Source organism: Erythranthe guttata, chromosome 10, assembly GCF_056151865.1.
Source record: "Erythranthe guttata isolate IM_541 chromosome 10, IM_541, whole genome shotgun sequence".
NCBI classification, from domain to species: Eukaryota; Viridiplantae; Streptophyta; class Magnoliopsida; order Lamiales; family Phrymaceae; genus Erythranthe; species Erythranthe guttata.
In genome coordinates, this window is record NC_142542.1 from 9,555,001 (window position 1) to 9,572,500 (window position 17,500).

A 17,500-nucleotide genomic window follows, 5' to 3' on the forward strand; every position below is an offset into this window, starting at 1 on the left:
GAATAGGAGGAGAAAAAATTTAAGAACTTTTTTTACATATTTTGAATTTTAGGTGGAATAAATAATAAAAATCAGGTGAGCTAAATAATAATATAGGTATAATATAATAGAAAAAATAGTAATTGAGGGGGGCTTGAGTCTTCCAGCTAGCCATGGGTTAGATTCGCCATGTGCGCGTAAAAGCAACAAGTCCAAAAATTTGTTAGAGAGAGTGCTTAAATCTTAAATTTATAAGCGCGAATAAGTAGTGGTCCAAAAATAATTAGGATTTTAATTTGCATAAAGAAAAAAAGAAAAGAAATATTTTAGGATTGTTTTTTTTTGTTTTTGCATTAATTTGGATTTTCGGTAGTTTGAATAATATAAATAGATTGGGTAAACAAAATTATACATATAATATAATGGACAAAAAATTAATTGAGGTGGAGTTCATCCTTGCCAAATGGTGGGTGTGTGTAATATACTGTGCTTGTGTTGTTAAATAGTTACATATAATGTGTTGTTAATATAATTTACATATATTGATTGCGTTTTGCAGGTTGCGGTAGGCAATGTTTATAACAGAAGGGCGTTTGAGGAAGCTATGCAAAACCTTGGATCTCTCAATATTTTCTCTTCTATAAGTAGCGGTTATGGATCGGACGAGAAAAATAACGGAGGCATCTCTGCTCAATTCGCATTGCAAGAACTACAACAAAAGTGGTCCGATGTTAGTACGGAATGGAGTATTATACCGGGCCGTAACAGCCGACCAACACTGGTAAAAAACAAAAAAAATAAAAAAAAATTGCTTCGTATTTGGATTAGTGAATTAGTTATATCGTATACACATCGTTTACCATTTACTATTTGTTGCTGATTAATTTCATTATTGATGCAATGAATGATCAGGCATCTATACAGCCCGGTGCAACTGTGTCGTTCGGCTATCGGAATATCAAAGGGCTAAATCGGTCATTACAAGGTGCAATCACCCTCGGCAACCTCTTCAGTCCTGAGGTGACTTTTCCCTCCAAATCTTCCAACTAAATTAAGATTGTTATTTTTGTTATACATTTTTTTTAATTCAAATTTAATGTTAAAGGTTATGTATCAATTCTCCTAATGTTGAGTTTTATTTTGTGTTCGGTTAATTCAATAACTTTTCGGGCATGTTCAAAATTTGAGCATATGTAGAAATTTCTAGTAGAACGATACAATTAAAAGGCTCTAATAAGATTACGATAATCTTACACGATTCACTTGTATTGAAATTACTTCGATTTTGCTAATATTGTATTTTTTCATATGACAGGACGATATTAGTTATAACTTTGACTACACCCACCCATACTTAGACGGGATAGATGACCCAAGGAATCGAACTTTCAAGGCGGAGTGCTTCAATACTAAAAAAGTCAGCCCCGTTTTCACGGGCGGGCCAGGGGTTTCAAACAGCCCGATATGGGTATGTAGGGACGGGATTAAGGCCACCATCACTGAGGTAATCAAATCTTGTAACAACGTTTATATATAATGTAGTTAGTTCGTCAGATTTTGATCTTGACGAAAAAACGGGGCTGAAGTTTTTGTTTTTGTCGTTTAAAAAAAAAAGGATTATAGCAGGCAGAGCAAATTCAGCTATGGACTAGTGATGGAAGAGGTAAAAACACTAGACGAAGGAGGTGATATTGTGGGAAGGGGCAATACGGTGTCGTATAATGGAGAAGTTATAGCAAACGGACCTCCAACGACTTTGAGCGGAACGGGGGTTGATCGTATGGCCTTCTTACAAGCTAATCTAACACGAGACAATACTAGATTTCTCAACGGCGCATTAGTTGGCACGAGGGATATTTTTCAGGTTTCGTTTTCGTCTCCCTTTTTTTTTAATTTCGTGTTCGACCATTGATAATTAACTCTACATTATCAAATGCGCATCTGATTTTTTGTATAGTGCAAGATATCAAATGCTCGTAGCTGAGCCAAGACTTTAAGTTAAGTCCGCAGAGGCAGAATGCATTAAAACTTTTCTAAGAGCCCGATAATACTACCATACACGAAAAATTATAAAATAATAGGGATTTGAGAAATGTCTGTTATGAGCTTGGGGGCACTATAATTAAATAGAGTAAATTAAATTCTACTATGTCTAGTGATATTTTTTTTTGTACCATACAAATTATTGTGTTTGAACATTGAAATGTGCAGGTAGATCAAGGGCTCGGCATTGGTAGTAAGTTTGCATTTTTCAACCGTCACAAAATATCGACGACAAGATTCTTCCCGCTAATGAAAGTTGAGGAAGGCAAAGGCAAAGCGCCGCCGCCAGTTTTAGTCCTCCACGGCATGTACGGCGGTTGTGTCGGAGATCTTCCAAATCATGAAGCTTTCACCATCGGCGGACCAACTTCTGTAAGGGGATACAGCGTTGGAGAGATTGGGGCGTCAAGAAACAAACTCGAGGTACGAAATAATATATTGTAATAATATCCAATAAGTTATTGCAATTAGTACTCCTGTGTTATATCGAATTGCTAAAAAAACTACCATATGTGACAAAACCCCCCCATGACTCAATTGGTTTTAGCACACAACTCCCAAAATAGGTTCTAATTGCTAAAAAAAATTTAAATCGTAGGTGTTTTTTTTTGGCAATAAAATAACGTGGGATAGTTTTTCAGCGATTCGATATAATACAGTGGTACTAATTGCAATAAACTAATTTTTACTTATATTGCGCTATAAAATGTGTTTTGAATACAACTGATTGGTGGAGAATTAATTAATGTGGTGCAGTTAGCTGCTGAGATAAGAGTACCAGTTAAAGGAAGTGCATATGCTTATGCATTTGCAGAACACGGTAACGATTTGGGGAGCTCGGTATCAGTCGATGGAAACCCTACAAAGTCGTACATGTGAAATGGCCACGGTTCATCGTACGGCGCTGGGGTCAAAATCGGCAATGTGAGAGTAGAGTATGCCGTTGATCACAATTCCAACAAAGGCGGCTTTTTCGTTCATTTTGGAGATAGATTTTGAGCCGTATAAATAATTCGTCCTTATTAATTTTACGCAAGTATTTTTATAGAATTATTTGTGGAGTAATAGAACAAAATTCAGTAAATAATTATACCTTTTTTTTCCTTTCTTAAAATAGCATAAATTAAAGTCTTTAAAAAAATTACATATTATAATGGGTAAATTCCACTTCCTTCTTGTACTTTGACTCGATATCACTTTACCTCTTACTCTGATTTGGCGGGTAAAATGAAGGGAAAGTGGACTAATTGGCAGATGTTAAATAGATTTGGGTAGAACTCATCTCCAAATTAAAAGCTCTCTCAAGGAGAGAGGATGCCCATTCCACATTATCGGCCGATTTAGCCGGTTAAACGCCGGCTTTTTATTTAATGGTTAAACTGCCGATCGACATATAGGTAAACCTGAACCAAACCGGGTTAAGCATTTAAAACTCAGTGTTCGCTTATTACATATTATACACCCAAAAATTGGAGCCCGTGTGGAATGGAAAACCCCCGTATTTCTTATATCTCTATCTAATTTTGATAACTGACGATATGCAAATAAAATAGTTAATAAAGAGTATTCTTGTAAACAAATGAATGAGAAAACGAAGCCAAACAAGCAGAAACAAAATAAACTTTAGGACGAAGCAGGTAAAACTATGTTTTAAATTTTAATCTACAAAAAGAAAGACTTCAGATTGCCCCATTGCTCCATTTCAATGTAAAGCGAATACTCGATCCGATTTCTTGATGGTTTAGCAATTCTGACAGAGTTATCGAATGCCATCCTTCACGATTTTTCCCAATAATCTCCATGCTTACTTCTTCTAAATCTTTTTCCCAAAACTTCCTGCACTGATCACCTTGTTCTCCACTTTCTCTCTGCATTAGAAAATTCCACACACACTCGATAGCCATTGTCTCCGAGTTCATGAGGCCGGACAAACAGATTTTTCTTGGACGACAAATGCTAAACACACCGTTTAAAAGAGATGAATAGGAACACAAGTGGCAACTCAAACTCAATCTCTCCACCACAAAATATTTATCGCAACAATTTTCTTGTATCAGGTTAATGTTTTCTTGAATTATGTCGTCATTCATCTGATACTCACGACTGATAGAAATACGAAGAGAAACTTTTGATTGGCTTAATGAGTCGAGCAGTTCTTTTAGCTTGTGGAGCCACGAAGAGGGAACACCATTCGGATGCATAGTTAGGCCTATAACCGAGATCCACTCTTTCGAAGTAGTTGTTGCAAACGAGATCGATAGGATAAAATCTCCACTATATGCAAAATAGGTTATTTTCGGTGCATCGACAAATAGGTTGATTTCCTTGGACCGAAGGCGACCGACAATGATCAACCTTTCGAGGCTCGGCAATTTACACGACGACAAGTTGTCCCATGACAGTTCCACACCAGTTATATGTAATTCACTCAGATTACAAAAATCAACTCCTCTTTCGAACCTAAGATTACCGTAAGTAACGTCGATGCTTTTAAGAGATGGGGGATTTATTTCGATGCTACAAAGTTCCTCTTCTGCCAAGGGCACCTTATAAGGTGAAAAAATGAACTTGTTTAGATGAACAAGATTATTCGCCTCAATATTTCTTAACCCCTCGCATGCTCTGACGAACAAAGTTTCAACCGAAGGACAGCTTGCGATTATCATCCGAAAATTGTCGTCCTCTATGTAGACTTTTTGTAGACGAACTTCTTTCGGATGCTTAGAGAGTACCGTCCTTTGATAAGACTTTTGGTCCGACGTGAATTTTTCGACATGCAAATCTTGTAGCGGTTCGGCTACTTCGAAGACTACAGAGGGCAGATGAATAAGTCCCGAACTCTGTTTCGAACAAATAGAAAGACAAAACTTCACAATACCCATACTTTTTAGTGTTCGGATCCATTTTTCGAGGAGCAAAATCGATTTGCGATCCGAATCATCTAACGATATATAAAGCCCGAATTCCTCTACGCATAGCTTTTGGTCGCGATATCGTTGTAAACTATTGTTGATAAGGGATATAAATTCTTGTTTCTTTCATTTGAAGTTGTTGTCTGAAAAATCGAGATTGGGGCGAGTACACCAAATATTACGCCATGATTTCGACAAGACGGAGGTACGAACAGACTCTTTTTGGGAGAGGAAATAAAGTATTCTTTGCAAGATTTCTTCTGGCAACTCGGATATCCGGTCTATCGAGTGTGAACTTGATTTGCTCCAAAATAACCAAGACGATGACGTAGGATCCTTGGAAGATATTTTGGATGATAGCTCGTCGGGGATTCCGCCGGAGGGGTACCTGCAACGCCGGGAGGGGTTTCCCGGCGTAGAAGCTCCGACGATCAAGTCAGTATTTATCGAGAGATAATCGAGTGTGATATGTAAGAGAGAGCATAGGAGTGATAAGTTGAGAATAACTCCCTATTTATAGGTGATGATACTTGATGGGCAAGAAATAAGTAAACTTGCCATAACTCCTCTTCTTGGGCCCGATATGATTTTGGGCCAAATACAAGTGAAAACTCAATTTACGGCCCAATAAATGATTAGGAAACCCCATGAGGACAATTTGGTCCGTATCAACTACCCCCCCCCTACTCCGAAGTCTAGAAGTCGTGTTTAGACTAGGAGTATTATTCACGTGTTGTCTTTTCACCTTACATCGTTTTCTTCTCTGGCTGTATGACTCGTGCGTTTATCTCGCAGTATTGGCTTGAATGTCTCTAGCGATTTACATACTCGATTTGATAGGCTATTCTTGCCTATTGTAACAACTCATTTTTGTTTCGATTTAACAACTCATTTTGCGCGATTCAATGCCTCGTTTTTGCGCGGTTTAACGCCTCGTTTTTGCGCGATTTAACGCCTCAGTGTGATACGCGATTTAACGGCTCGGTGTAATACGCGATTTAACGCCTCAGTGAAATACGCGATTTAACGCCTCGGTGTAATACGCGATTTAACGCCTTAGTGAAATACGCGATTTAACGCCTCAGTGTAATACGCGAGTTAACGCCTCAGTGAAATATGCGATTTAACGCCTCAGTGAAATACGCGATTTAACGCCTCGGTGTAATACGCGATTTAACGCCACAGTGTAATATGCGATTTAACGCCACAATGTAGTACGCGATTTAACGCCTCGGTGTAATACGCTATTTAACGCCACAATGTAATACGCGATTTAACGCCACAGTGTAATACGCGATTTAACGCCACAGTGTAATACGCGATTTAACGCCACAGTGTAATATGCGATTTAACGCCACAATGTAATACGCGATTTAACGCCACAGTGTAATACGCGATTTAACGCCACAGTGTAATACGCGATTTAACGCCACAGTGTAATACGCGATTTAACGCCACAATGTAGTACGCGATTTAACGCCTCGGTGTAATACGCGATTTAACGCCACAATGTAATACGCGATTTAACGCCACAGTGTTATACGCGATTTAACGCCACAACGTGATACGCGATTTAACGCCTCAGTGTTGTATTAATATATTCTATCCAGGTGATGGATAATTTCAAGTTTCATGAAAAGAGTTATTGCCATGGAGGTATAGGCACATCATTTAAAAGAGAACTTACTTCGCAAGGATATTAGGAGAAGTTCGAGCTTTCATAGATTCGTATTCGAGGTGGAGATGCGAGCTTCATAGGACCAATGCTAGATATGAGAGAACTACAAATCTCGAAAAGTCCTGCCTCGAGATAAGAAAACGAGCTCAACAACAAACAAGATCGTTAAGTACTTGCTTTTGTGTAGGGGAATAACTCTGGCCTTTTAAGAGCTTTATGAAATATTTCCCGGAATTTGAAATTCAAGAGGAAAATTCGAGCTTCGAGAAAGGTGACTGAGAGACTTACCTCGACGGGCGTTGGGTCGGCGAGATTCGGTTAGAGAGCACCGAGATGACAATGTTCGAGCCGGCGAAATCTGGCTCGGAGTTGTGGGAGAATTGGCATAGAAGTGTGAGCGATGTGAACGAGAGCTTCCGGGATAAAACAAGTATTCAACAATCTCGCCAGGGGGTAACTTCGAGCTTTAGGTAGAGAATGCGAGTTAGGAGAGAGTCCCATTTTAAGATAAACATATGAGCTCCGATAAACCTGGTGGTGTTAACACTTGATCGCCTCGACTCGTAGCGACCTCTTGCCGAGGTGGAAACCTCACATAAAAATATGGCTTGTATCTTCTCTTCTCACATAATCTCCTCTCGTAATAAATATGGGCGACAAAAAGTCTAGTTACCAGAAATGAATTTGAGGTGTGAGTTGTGAGTGCGAGTTTCAAGGTTTCACCCAGCTTCGGGTTCATTCGAGAACTCCGAACTTTCACGAAAACCCAGCCCGCTAAATCATTGAAATAAGTTTTGTGCTTTGAGGGATCTTCCGGGGTATACGAGAGAAAATACGAGCCGTTGAATTAATAATCCATAGATATCTATTAACCAACATCGAGCTCAGGGTCGTCGAAATCTGGCTTGGAGTTGGCTGGCCAAGCTCCAACCGATCAATACGGACTTCAAGAGTTCGTTTTAGAGAGAATAATGCGAGCCTGAAAAAAAATCCCTGCCAAGGAATGAGCTTCGGGTTTTTTTGAAACCATCCTTTCGCAACTTATAAATTTGAGTAATGTCGAGCTTTAGAGAGCCCAAGTCGTTCGCGAGACATATTCGAACTCACGCAAGGTCGAAATTTAAGAAGATTGAACTTGTAAATGGTGGGTACTCAGAACCCCTCAGTTGATTGAGACGGTTGGCCCAATCGACAGGGCTCGTAAATAATTTGCAGCGATCTCTTGGAGAATTATGTCTCATCATTGAGCTCCCTAGCTCGAAATATTCGCCTTTATATATATATATATAGATCACGTCGACAAATGCGGGTTGAGATTGCTTTGGCTCCAGAGGAGATGTAACTTTCATTATTCTGGACATAAAGACATATCTCGATACTTTAGTTTTCGTTCAATTCATATACCACTCCCCCCAGTTATATCTCCGATGGGTGAATGTTTAGTGCACAAGACATTTTCCTTTGGAACACCATGTGAAGGAATTTTGACCGACAATTCCATGCCTGTCAACCCTGAGCTAACCAGTGGCACAAGACATTTTGGGTATTAAACACCATCATATATTCACAATGGTTTGGATAGTCGTCTCTTTTTTAGGTGTTGCTGTGGTTAGCTTGCTTTGTTTTGTTTTGATTGTGTCGAGCTCATGCAAGATCGTTGAGTTCCCGAGGTCCCGCTTCACGAGACGGGTTCAAGTTTCTCGAAGTAAATACGACTGACGAAAATTCAGATTACCATAGATAAATCTGAGGCATGAGTTGTGATTGTGAGCTTCGAAATTTGCTCTTTGCCAACTCGTAGAAGTCTGATAGGTCTCGTGTTGATTTCACAAATTGACTAAGTGTCGAGCTCCTCAGGATGATATCTGAGCTGTGCAAGAGGAACGCAAGCTGTAATACGAGCCTCCAAAAAATCCCGATGAAGACGAGCTCGAGAAATCGAGCTTCTTGTTTTTAACTCGCAATGACCATATCCTAGCTCGAGTTTGATGCAAAGAATACGCAAGACAACTCCTTATGTTGTAATTATCTCATTATGGTGTGTAGTGGCACTCAGCTAATCCGTATTGGAAACCATTTACCAATTCCGAAATCATAAAAACAAGGATTCATACCCAACTCGGGAGGTGATTAGGAGAGGTTTTTTCTTTCGTAAATTTATGCTCGAGATGGCGATCGAGGTTTATGTGACCAGTGCGAGGTAGGAGAGGACTACCAGCCTTAAAGAATTCCACTTCGAGATAAGAAAAAAGCTCAGCGGCAAACGGGATCGTTAATTACTCGCTTTTGTGTTCGAGATATAACTCTGGCCTTTTAAGAGTTTTAATAAATATTTCCCGGAGTTTGAGATGCACGAGGCAAATTCGAGCTTCAAGAAGGGCGAACTCTGAAAAATTCAAATCTCGGAGAATTTTTAACAACCATAAGCTGCTCAAGAAGACTGTCTCTGTAAATGTGGATTCCTCGACAAGACGTTTGTAGGTAATATATTAGTGCTCCAAGCAATAAACACGGGCCCCAAGAATCATTGTTTTAGAAATAAATCTAAACTTCGGGAAATTTGAACTGCAAGAGGTGACTTTTGAAAATATTCGAGCTAAAGAAATCCAATTTCGGGAAAATCACGTTGAGAATAGTCCAGTCGACCTGGCTCAATTAGAGCCATTATAAATAGATTTGCTCTTCTAGAAACTCGAGGGAAATAATTTATGAGCTCCAAGACCAGCGAATCTTTCGTGAGTCATGGTGAGCTTATATACAGATAGTCCGAGCTCTTGGAGAGGTTTGTCCCATCATTGAGCTCGCGCCTTTGAAATATTCATCTCGTGGTAAAGAAACTCTTCGATTCTTCTTACTTTCTACCAATCCCGTTGTAGATTTCGCGTTGACAAATATGGGCTGAAGTTGCTCTCGGGTTTGGAGGAGATGTAACTTGCATTTTTTCTGGGCATATATTGATACTCTACCACTCCTCCGAGTTATATCTTCGTTGGGTGACTTTTCAGTGTGCAACGGAATTTTTCTTTGGAACACCGTGCGAGTCGATTTCAATTGGCAATTTTGTGTTTGTTAGCTCCGAACTCAAGCGACACAAGACCCCGGAAAATTATTATTCCACACCTCTTTTCAGAAACTGTTGAACACCATCCTATGAAAACCAAATCATAGATCCAATTGTTTAGTGTCTTTATGTCGTGATTGAGTCGTCCCATCTCATCTCGTCTCGTACTGAACCGTATCGAACTCATGCAAGATCGAGCTCCAATATTATCTTATCTCATATTTCCACAAGTATTATTGTGATGCCTCCCACCTGTAACGATTTTTCACGGGCCAAAACGACCTCTTCCCAAACATCTTTCTCGGAGATCAGCCTCACCGTCTCGATAATCGGAGAGAAGTCTCATTCAAGAATCATTTCGATTTCCTCTTGCCACCCAATTTGATGTTTAATATCATTCATCGTCGATAGTTGTGTTGTCGAATGCTAATATGTTGTCACTCTCATCTCTTAGCAAGAGATTGTACATTGTAATAGCTCGCCTCAGCTTCTCAAAGTCCAGCTCATTTTCGTATGATTTTCCTCGCGCTGTACCATACCAATGCACTGCCACCACCGGCTAATCGAAATACGAAGTTAGAGGTTCGTAATCTGCATTCTCGGAGCTCGTCGAATAAAGGACGGCCTCGATAGCATCTCTTAATTTTGGGGATACAATATCCTGCCAAATAATCCCAGATCCCTTTAATGATTTCCTCGAAACTCGAGCTCAATTTGTAGCACCGGCGTGTTCTCTGAGACATCTTATCAAACAGCCTGTTCGCAACATCATGCAATTGAACCTTTCTCCCCGATCTAACTTTCAACAAATCGGCATTTTCCAACAATTGTTTAAAATTTCTTTAGTTCGTATTCGAATTTTTCTTTCTTGTTCACATTTGTCTTTCGCTCAATTCGATTTTCTTTTGCCTCTGGGCGATATAAACTCCGAACAAAAACATGCCAGTTGCTTCAACCCAAAGTCAAGAGAACTAGGGTGGCACTGCCTCACAAGAATGCCCCTAGGACTAGGCTTCGTCAGAAAAGCTCGAACTTCCCTCGCTGAAAGAGTTTACGGACAACAGCTCTTGTCACTTGTGGTGCTCTCGTGGAGATTTTTACCAAATTGATTTCAGATCTGATTCCAAATTGACATCCCCTTTCTTTCGGGTGACAGCCTTAGACGGTCAGATCTGGAGAGGCGGAGCCTTCGGGTGGGGGCGCACTGGCCCGTACGAAAGAAAAAAATTGACCGAGCTCATTGCTCAATTGGCCGCTCTGGGCTTCGGCGAGGAGAAGAGAATCGGATTTCGAGGTGATGAGCCTGCGAAATTCAGCTCGGCAGGCGTTCGACAGGCGAGCATAGGTTTGGCGAGGGATGGCTCAGCAGATCCAGGTTTTGCGAGATTCGATCTCGTCAGACGAGATCGGCGAGACTTAGCTCGGTGGACATGGATCGACGAACACTGAGACGGGGTTGACTGTTGTTTCTCTCAGTTCTTCTCCCACCTCGGGTTCGTCAAGCTCTTGATTCAAGATTTGGACTCGTTTCATGTTATTTACCTCGTGAATCTACTCTGATTTCTTTTTCTCTCTAGATTTTGATCGATTCATCAGATGTGGATTCTCCTCTTTGTACTTCATCGATTCATCAGATCTGGATTCCAAGCACAAGATTTGAGCCCCTTTCTTGGTTCCCCGTTAAAAAACTCCCCAAGAAATACAGTGAACCGTTCTTCTTCAATATTGCAGCTCATTATCTCCAACCTCATGGGGAAGATCCAAAAAATCAAATCATCTCACGTCTTAGCTCGAGATCTTTCCCACAGACGGCGCCACTTGATTTTCACCAAAATAACCAAGACGACGACGTAGGATCCTTGGAAGATATTTTGGATGATAGCTCGTCGGGGATTCCGCCAGAGGGGTACCTGCAACGCCGGGAGGGGTTTCCCGGCATAGAAGCTCCGACGATCAAGTCAGTGTTTATCGAGAGATAATCGAGTGTGATATGTAAGAGAGAGCATAGGAGTGATAAGTTGAGAATAACTCCCTATTTATAGGTGATGATACTTGATGGGCAAGAAATAAGTAAACTTGCCATAACTCCTCTTATTGGGCCCGATATGATTTTGGGCCAAATACAAGTGAAAACTCAATTTACGGCCCAATAAATGATTAGGAAACCCCATGAGGACAATTTGGTCCGTATCAGAACTGTTTTCTGTTTTTGTCCTTTTCATGTTTTACGACCAATAAAATATTTTCAGCCCTAATAAAATATTCTCAATGAATCAGAAAATCTTCCTTATTTTTTATGGAGTCGTACGGTACAGTAAATTTATATTCAGCAATATAAGATGATGAAGGTGTTAATCGGTTCAAATTAATATTTTCGGATTAGTTTCAATTACTCACAACTCTTTAAAAGCTAGAATTACAATATTTATTTTCTTATTTTCTTCCCTGACAACTTATGTAAAGGACCACTTTACAAATAAGTCATTAACGAATACCTATTTTTGGCACGTGGTAAGTATAAGAACCTTCGAGTAGTTTTCACCGGATGAGTGTGTCAATTTCATGTGGTGTCGTGGACATACATATATCACCTTAGGTAGCCATTTATGAGACTTGTTAGTTAATGCTTTATTCATAATTTGTTTGCATAGACATATAGTGAACCCTTTATGAATAATAGACTCATAATACACGTGACAGCGGGTTATGAGTAAATTAGTGTCTCGGGTTAATAATTATGAATCATATATTTCATAATTGAGGGGTTTTGGGTGAGCAATTCTTGCATACGGGGAAGATAAAATCCTAGGTCCGTTTTTATTGATATTTTCTCGTGTTAATTTGCTTTCATAATTAGCTTAATTATTTAGTTGATTAAATTTGACAATTTTGCGTAGGCTGGATAAAAATCATAATTGTTAGAATTTGGTACTTAGGATTAGATAATTTGAGTATTCCCTGTGGGATCGACATCCGACTCTCACGAGTCCACTTTTACTACTTGTTTGCGATACGTGCACTTGCGTGTAAGGTATTTACCACCCAACAAGTATGCAGAGCATATTCGAGCGATAAACTGAGTTGTTGTAAGGTAGACAACAAAGAAGAGAACTTCACTTACAGTTGTGAGGATGGACTGTTGACTGTCAACCTTCAAAGCGACGAAAGCAGAAGCTTTACGGATATCGAAATTGTGTATTAAAACGCAAGTTATGAAAGAAAAACATTGACTACCTATGAAGTATTACATATTTTTGGATGTAATAAAAATCAACACAAGAGAGGGTGTGTATACTATTTGCAACATATTCAAGTGAAAAACAAGTTGTTACGAGGTCGACAAGAACGAAGGCGACTTCACTTGGAGCACCGATCACCAAATTGGCTATTTTTTGGGAAATTTTCGTCGAAATTGTGTGCGTTCCATTATATTCCCACGTGTTTTAGTAGGGTTTTTTTCTTTCTTTATTTCTCGACAAACATGCGGAACATATACTTGATCATAAATGTTTTCCAGAATTTGAATTTATGTTGAGTTTGGCCGAAACAGAAGGTATTCACCTCAAATCTTTATGCGAAAAACTCCTAGAAAAATCGAAAAATTGGGGGATAATTGAAAAATGAAAAGGTTAAACTGATGATTCATTAATCTTTTATTGGGAGCGTTGGTTCCTAGCTTCTACTATTAGAGTAAAGGTCTAGGGTTCGAATTCTCCTCCCTCCCCTAATTTGTAACATGATTTGAATTTCTCAACAAAATAAAAGTGACGATATAATTTATTCATAAATAAAAGATTGGGAAAAATACTGTTTTCGTCATTGAAGTTTGCATCGATTTCATATTCGGTCCTCTATATTTACAAAAAATACATTTGGTCTCTCATGTTTCAAAAATTCAACATTTTTACTTATTTATGTCAATTTTCCGCTAAAACTAACATAATCAAGCATGTGCACATCAATGACTTAATTGACATACTAACGGTAAATTGACCGAAATGATAAGAAACGTCAAATTATTGAAACGTGAGAGACAAAATGTGTTTTCTGAGATTCAGGATTGGGGTTTCTTATCATCATCATCATCATCATCACCATCACCTGAAAAATTGACCCGAATATCAATATAAACCGTACCCATCGGTTGTTGAGCTTCTGCTTAGATAGCAAGTGTTGAGTGACCAATGGGGAGCAACCATCGACCTCGATTTTCAGTGAATAGTGAAGCTAAAAAATGGGGATCTCCGTCAATCTGTAGCAGTGGCGTATGATCAACCGCTTCATCTTGGGGAAATGGTAAGATTGCACTCTCCATTGCCGTATATCTAAATCTTCCATCAGCAGGAAATCCAGGCTGGCGAATAACACGACCCAGTCGTCGCGCCACATTTCCCACTCCATTGCCGTAAGAACTCTTTTGGTGCAACTATGAGCGCTAACACCTGAAAGTGTTAAAAGCTTCTCCAGGATAAGAGAATCATCACTGTTTGGATCTGGCAGGTCGAATCCCATGCACTCCGGGTGTTTGAGTTTATGCAGCTTCCAAATCTCTACAGGCAAATAAACAGGAGAATTCGACGATTTGATTATCCTATGATGATGCTGATGGATAATGAAGACTTCGAGGTTCCAAAGACGTGATATGGAAGCTGGGATCTTCCCATTGGATGTTACTGCCAAGTACCTCAAATGAAATAGTTCTACTACTTGATGTGGGAATTCGTAAAACCGCATCGAAACGACGTCTAGTACCTTGAGCAAACGAAAAGGCAAGTACAAATTTATTGGATATCGTTGCTTTGGACCCTAACAAAGAAGAGAACGTACACCTGGAACTGGAACTGATTCCATCCAGATATGGGCTTGTTCGAAACCAAGTACAATGTTGTTGTGTGCGCACATATTGGTGTCATAATTGGTGTCATATTTGTAGCATGACAACTACAAATTGGTGTCATAATTTATGTCATATTTTATTTTATTTGTCAGGTTGTTGAGGCCAATAAGTTTGTTCCATTTAAAACTTGTTCTTCATACTAACACATCAGGCAATCTTTTTTTATTTGGTCTTATTATTTACACATTTAAGATATTGACAGATTTTTTCAAGATGGATTGATGCAATATCTAATGACAAAGGATTAAGAGAATCCATGGATTTCGTTATTTGAGATGTTTACTAATTATTCCTTGTAGGATATCATTAGTAGAATAATGGTTTCATCTAATTGATATTTTTCATATCGCTATTGTTTTTTGGAGTAAATATCACCATTGAGGTACTTTATATCGTAGCAAAAAGAAAATTATGTGGGTCCTCAACCATCGTTAGGAATACACTGTCTTGTTTTTGTGTTTTTTCTACTTTGTTCCGGAGAAGCGCCTTAGATTTAATATAAGAGAGTTATCCAAGCAATATAACCTTAATTTGCTTGTAACAACAACAAACTACAATTGTTGAAGGAAGAAGGACACATGATTGGGTATTTATTTTGTTGTTGTAATAATAATAATAATAATAACAATGTTGTAATAATAATAATAATAATAACAATGTTGTAATAATAATAATAATAATAATAATAATAATAATAATAATAATAATAATAATAATAATAATAATAATAATAATAATAATAATAATAATAATAATAATAATAATAATAATAATAATAATAATAATAATAATAATAATAATAATAATAATAATAATAATAATAATAATAATAATAATAATAATAATAATAATAATAATAATAATAATAATAATAATAATAATAATAATAATAATATAATAATAATAATAATAATAATAATAATAATAATAATAATAATAATAATAATAATAATAATAATAATAATAATAATAATAATAATAATAATAATAATAATAATAATAATAATAATAATAATAATAATAATAATAATAATAATAATAATAATAATAATAATAATAATAATAATAATAATAATAATAATAATAATAATAATAATAATAATAATAATAATAATAATAATAATAATAATAATAATAATAATAATAATAATAATAATAATAATAATAATAATAATAATAATAATAATAATAATAATAATAATAATAATAATAATAATAATAATAATAATAATAATAATAATAATAATAATAATAATAATAATAATAATAATAATAATAATAATAATTATAATAATATAATAATGTAATTTTACACATATATTCATGACTATTGTATATAAATTCCTAAATTTATCTTTTTATTATCATTATTTTATTTTATTTTCTAATGTAAAAATCGTAATAATCGTAATAATAATATGGGCAAATTACGGCCACCCCTTAGGTAAGGTCAAATTACAAAACCCCCCTCTTGTTTGGATAATTACAATTATCCCTCAGCTTTTTACTTTTTTAACGAAAAAACTCATCCTTCAATAGGTAAATTTGACACCATAAAGATGGATGTGGAAGATAATGCATAACTGATAGGGTAGTTGTAATTACTCAAACATGAGGGGTTTTTCGTAATTTGCCCTAATATAGTTGTTTCAAATAATTAACTCATCAAATATCGATATTTACCATAATTTTCTTATGATATTTTCAAACAATCAACTCCCTTGATTTTCAAAATCTCCAACATTAATACATGGGCACATTATAAATAAGCCTATAAAGGGACACTTATTCATAAAGGGGTTCAGATAAAAATTTCTTTTTACAAAAAAGTCCACACATTGTCTAGAGATGTGTAAAAGACTAAAATAACCCCTCACATTTTAATATACTTCAATTTCATCCTTTAATTTTATTTAACTTCAATTTGCCCCAAATTTCACAAACTATTCAATTTTGACCCAAAACTCAAATTTGAGTATAATTTCGTCCGTCGCCGTTGTTAACCGCCGGTCTCTGGCGTTGACTTTTTTTTTTTATTTTCCTGATTTTTCTACCATTCTCCGGCGTTGACTTTTTCGGTATTTTTATTTATTTATTTTTCTTTAACATCTTTTTTCCCCGTTTAAACATCAATATGGTTGTGATTGACAGTCATATTAACTATATCAACTGTGAAATACATTAATATTAACTATACTACAGTTTAACACAATAATATTATTTTATTAATCTTTAGCACAATAATATTAACACAACAAAAGTTATTATTGTGTAATAGAGTAATATTAATATGTTGACCGTTCAACAAAGGTAAACATAATAAATAGCTAAAAGAATTAATATTACTGTGGCTGACAGTAATATTACTGTAATAACAATAATATACCGTCAACCACATTAATATTATTGTGTTTAGAGTATTATTACAATAGTAGATAACTGACGCAGAACGGAAGCACGGTAAATAATTAATTTCTATGAATTAATCCTATAGAACAAAATAACATTCGGAATCCATCGAAAACTTTGGAATCCACCAGAAAAATAGAGAAAACTCTAAAGATTTTATTAAAATTCGAAATTCTTCTCAAAATAAAGTCCTAAGGCAGCTATTTATACTAAAAAACTGAAAACCCTAATAAACTAAGAAAATACTAAAAATTACTAAAAAAAGGCAAAAACGAGTTAAATCCTAACTCTAGTAGATCTTGTAATTTTGGGAACAATCCAATTTATGGAATCCTAATACGATTTTTCTATGATTTGATATTAATTTTCTAAAACTTACCTAAAATAGCAAAAGCGAACTTTTAGGAGTCCAAACGACGTTGGATTGCTGAAATTTGACGTGATTCATGAGCTTTCTCATGAGTTTTGTTCCTTGCGCCGTTTTACTTGAGATAGAGTTCGTTTCGTACTCAAATACAATT

General features: G+C 36.7%; 1 pseudogene across 1 annotated transcript in view; it reads left to right on the forward strand.

Annotated features, from left to right (window-relative positions):
• Nucleotides 1-3,189, forward strand: part of LOC148767476 (protein TOC75, chloroplastic-like) — a 5,163-nt pseudogene extending 1,974 nt beyond the window's left edge. Inside the window, exons 2-7 of the transcript XR_016033873.1 lie at nucleotides 539-760; nucleotides 892-999; nucleotides 1,295-1,483; nucleotides 1,595-1,843; nucleotides 2,191-2,445; nucleotides 2,779-3,189. The product of XR_016033873.1 is annotated as a protein TOC75, chloroplastic-like (transcript). The remainder of the gene's footprint in view (nucleotides 1-538; nucleotides 761-891; nucleotides 1,000-1,294; nucleotides 1,484-1,594; nucleotides 1,844-2,190; nucleotides 2,446-2,778) is intronic.
• The last annotated feature ends 14,311 nt before the right edge of the window (nucleotides 3,190-17,500 follow it).